The following is a 5,049-nucleotide window of genomic DNA, read 5'->3' as shown; positions in this document are numbered from 1 at the left end:
CATTTTACTTGTCCAAAAACTTATACTTATAATACTTCAAAATAATAATCAACTTCTTCTTAGGCCCAGGCGTAGTACCATCTTATGCGCGTTCCCTAATAGGTTGGGGTAGCGAGCCACCAATCCTAAAAGAGCAGACATTGGTCTACCAGGGCCAAGACCTCGGAATTGGACACCTGGATTTGTTTAACGACAACCTCGGAAGTTGGGTACTAGCCTCTTCTTAAAAGTAAAATACTTATAATCTTAATTACTTCTTCTTTAAATGCCTTGGCATTTTAATAGGCACTTTGTGTGCCAAAAATCCCTAAAGTCTTGACTTTGGGATCTACTTAAGGCCTCGGCCTTTCCTTTCTTTTCTTAATCTTTCTTATACTTTTCTTATAAAAGAATGCTTCTTACAAAACTGAAATGTTTAAACAAATTCTAACACTGCAATGCTTAAACAAAATCTGCATACAAGTTTAAACAGAAATCTGCATATTAAGCTTAACTAAAATCTGCATATTAAGCTTATCTAAAATCTGCATACTAAGCTTATCTAAAATCTGCATACTAAGCTTAACAAAATCTGCATACTATGCTACTAAAATTCTGCTTATTAATACTTTATAGAATCTACATTGATCAACATGTAAATCTCTTTTCTCATCTTCTAAACTAAACTTCTATTCTGAACTTATTACTTGCATAACTAAATCACTCACATACTTCTCACCTTTAGACTAAACTAACTTCAATAATCGGTATAGGAGTTATCTTCCTAAATATAGAACCCAAACTTACGTCAAACCAATTTCATCCAAACCTTTCTAAAATCCCGGAATTATAACTATTCTTGCCCATCTAAACAATTCTTTACAGCAGCCAAAGCATGAGGAAAAACACACAAGAAACAACACTACATTAAACTTCAAGACCAATCCACTAAGCATCCATAACTATTCTATAACACTGAGCATCAATAGATTGATTCTACATCCTAATCTGTTCAACACTTTTTAAATGTTAAGACCAACAAAAACATCTTGAATCAGGGCTTGCAAATCTTCCATTCTCTGTTCCCTTGAAACTCACGGTAGCACTTCAAATTTTCATGTTCTCTTTTAAAATCCACGGCAGCAAGCACACATAAGAAAAGAAAACCACTGCTGCCTATCTTATGTTAAACAAACAACAAACAAACAAACAAACAAACAAACCCTAACTAAAACAAAGTGTTTTCTCCTTCCTTTCCCTCATGAAGACCATGACAGAAAGCATCCAAGGCCCCAAATTCTATCATCTTCAGGGCGTGATTCAGAACAAGCAGTAACAAAAAGGAAACAAGGTCCAAAGCAATTAAGCACAAGCTAAACAACAAAACCCTATTCCCTTTCTTTGAAGCACACGGCAACAAGCACAAAATAGATTATGCAAAGGAAAACTGTACAGTATGATCCGAAAACTAAGAACACAAGGGAATTCATGCAAAGCTTCGGGAACAAGGAAAGGATCAAGAATTAAACCTCAGAGCTATCCTACTGCAGGTGAGTAGCAACTTACCTAACGTTCTTGGACTTACAACCGAACGCATGGAGGACTTCTAGGTCTCGGAGCTCTGATCGGAAGACTCGAAATCGCGGCTCCTCCTCGTGCTCCAGATTTCTCCTCGTCGAGAGAAGCTCGGCGGTGTGAAGAACCTTGCCTTGGCCGGCCGCCGGAGTTGAGCCGTAAGCTCGGCTTCGTTTGATTCTCGCTCGGGCAGAAACGGCGACGCCGCGCACGCGTGAGAAGAGAAGAAGGGATTCGGGGTTTTCGGGCCAAAAGGGAAAACCTAAGTTCTCCTTTTAATAACCCGGTATTCTGTTAATAACTATCACTTAAATATATTTTGCTCCTTCCTAAATTAACAAAGTCCGCTGGCGCAGTTTGTTCGTTGGGTTTTGCTTGAAGCCACAGGTCTGGGCTTCGATTCTCAGCCGCGCCCCTTTTTCTCCAATTTATTTTAAATGTTCCAACCATAGCTTAAATATATTTCACTCCATACTTGATTAACAAAACTCTCGCAGACCGATTGGTTGGCTGAGTTCGGTTAAACCTGGTTCGGGTCCGAGGTCTTGGTTCAAAACTTGGCTTCAACACTTTTTTTCTTTAAAAGCTTCTTCCTCTTGATAAAAATACCAAACGAACTCCAAAAATTACATAAAAATACTCTAAAAATTTCTAAAAATCTCTAGAATATTTTTATAGCATTTTAAATATTTTTAAATTACTTTTAGGACTCTAATTGAGGAAATTTGGGTCGTTACAGGGAAAGCTAGTGATATGGGTTTGGTTTCATGGATCCTCGGTGAGGAAGGGAAAGAAGAGAGCCGAGTTGAGAAGATAAATCAATATCGACCAAGATATGTTTCCAAGTAGATGGGTCAATATCGATCAGGATATGCCTCCAAGGAGGTAGGCTAATATCGGTCGGGATACACTTCCAAGTGAACAGGCCAATATCGATCGAGGCATACCTTCAGGAAGGAAGGCCAATATCGGCCAGGACATGCCTCCATGAAGGTAGACCCATATCGATCAAGATATACCTCCAAGGAGGTTGGCTAAGATCATCCGGGATATACCTCAAAGGAGGAAGGCCAATATCGGCCGGGATATACTTCCGAGTAAGCAGACTAGTATCGATCAAGACATGCCTCTAAGGAGGTAGGCTAATATCGGTCGGGATATGCCTCCCAGGCCAATATCGATTGAGACATACCTTCAAGAAAGAAGGCTAATATCGACTGGGATATGCCTCCAGGGAGGCAGACCCATATCGATCAAGATATACCTCCAGGGAGATGGGCTAAGATCAGCCGGGACATACCTTCAGGAAGGAAAGCCAATATCGGTCAGGATATGACTCCAGGGAGGCAGACCGATATCAATCAAGATATACCTCCAAGGAGGTTGGCTAAGATCAGCCGGGATATACCTCAAAGGTGGAAGACCAATATCGGCCGGGATATACTACCGAGTAAGCAGACCAGTATCGATCGAGACATGCCTCCAAGGAGGTAGGCTAATTTCGGCCGAGATATGCCTCCAGGGAGGCATGCCAATATTTATCGAGACATACCTTCAGGAAGGATGGCCAATATCGGCCGGGATATGACTCTAGGGAGGCAGACTCATATCGATCAAGATATACCTCCAAGGAGGTTGGCTAAGATCAGCCGAGATATACTTCCGAGTAAGAAGACCAGTATCGATCGAGATATGCCTTCAGGAAGGAAGGCCAATATCGGTCGGGATATACTCCCAAGTAAGCAGGCCAGTATCGATCGAGATATACCTTCAAGGAGGAAGGTCAATATCGGCAGGGCTGAATAATACCTTGAAAAGATACTTGATAAAAATTACATACTTGATAAAATATAGCCCAGTGCTGGCTGGGATAATAAACATAGAGGGGCACAGACGGGCATTGCCCAGGGAACCTCATGAGAGGTAATAATAATTGACCAAACCTAGTTAAGCTCTGTAATACCCCGGTTCTGAGATTCTAATTAAGTATGGCTTAAAAGGTTAGATGGTACTATCCATATCACCAAGGTGCACCTTCCTTTTCGGAAGCCCAAACTTAAGAACTCCAAAGTTAAGCATGCTTGGCTTGGAGAAATCTTAAGATGGGTGACCTCCTGGGAAGTTTCCCAGGGTGCGTGCGAGTGAGGAAAAAGCATGCTGAAAGGACCTTTGGTGGTCTGTGGAGTTAGTCGTTAACCCGATGGGCAATTTTGGTGGCGTGCCCGGTTCGGTTCGGGTAGGGCCCGCCCGGGCCGGGGCGTTACAGATGGTATCAGAGCAACCTTGCGACCGTGAGTGCGCCTGTGGCAGGAGCACCCAGGGCACCACCTAGCGAGGGAGATTTTGGGAATTGTCTGTGGTGTGATTTGTGGTTACACAACGAGGACGTTGTGTCTTTAAGTGGGGGTGATTGTAATACCCCGGTTCTGAGATTCTAATTAAGTATGGCTTAAAAGGTTAGATGGTACTATCCATATCACCAAGGTGCACCTTCCTTTTCGGAAGCCCAAACTTAAGAACTCCAAAGTTAAGCGTGCTTGGCTTGGAGAAATCTTAAGATGGGTGACCTCCTGGGAAGTTTACCAGGGTGCGTGCGAGTGAGGAAAAAGCATGCTGAAAGGACCTTTGGTGATCTGTGGAGTTAGTCGTTAACCCGATAGGCAATTTTGGTGGCGTGCCCGGTTCGGTTCGGGTAGGGCCCGCCCGGGCCGGGGCGTTACAAGCTCAGCTTCGACCGATACAAGGAACATTGTTATATTAAGTTATCTCTGACAATACAAAAGCAGGAGTGGTGAGTAGGAACGATAGAAACACTTTAAAAGGACTTGTGAGACAGGATAAAAGTAAATATTTCAAATAAAGTAGTTGATAAAGACATTTGTATGTGATTGTATAACAGGTGTTATATGTTTGGCAAGAAAGGTGTTTTTATACTATTTTGCATGTATTAGACGACAAAGAAGGTACATCTAGGGTACAAAAAAGATTCCTTAAAAGTCATTTACCATAAGTATATAGTTTACGTCATCTCATAACAAACTCTAACAAACCGGGGTCCACGTCATGACTACGGAGGTTATATGAAGTGGTATAAAAGGGGAAATCCTCTCCGTTGGCAACGTAAGTTCACATCATTGCGCACACTCATAACCCTAATTTTCAACTACTGCTCATCTTCTTCTTCTTCTTCCTCCTTCCACACTGAGAGAGATCACTGACTTGAGCGTCGGAGGGCCAAGCCAGGGATTACCACCCTGGTCTTAGGTCACCGACGATAGTGTTGGTCGGTCTCTTATGCGCAGGAAACCTTGAAAGCTCCGGATATGGGTTTTCTTCTGTTGGATTTCCTTCTCGCCATTGGGACTTTGCACCAGGAAGGCATTCTGTGATTCTACTCTCCCCAATCCGCTTTGGGTTTCTCAGATTGGCATTCAGTCAGGTATTATTTTTCATCAAGGCAGTAGGTTTTTTCCTTCTAGCTCTCCGTTTTGTTAA

Source organism: Zingiber officinale, chromosome 9B (assembly GCF_018446385.1).
Source record: "Zingiber officinale cultivar Zhangliang chromosome 9B, Zo_v1.1, whole genome shotgun sequence".
Taxonomy (NCBI): Eukaryota; Viridiplantae; Streptophyta; class Magnoliopsida; order Zingiberales; family Zingiberaceae; genus Zingiber; species Zingiber officinale.
Note: the sequence above shows the minus strand (reverse complement) of the source record.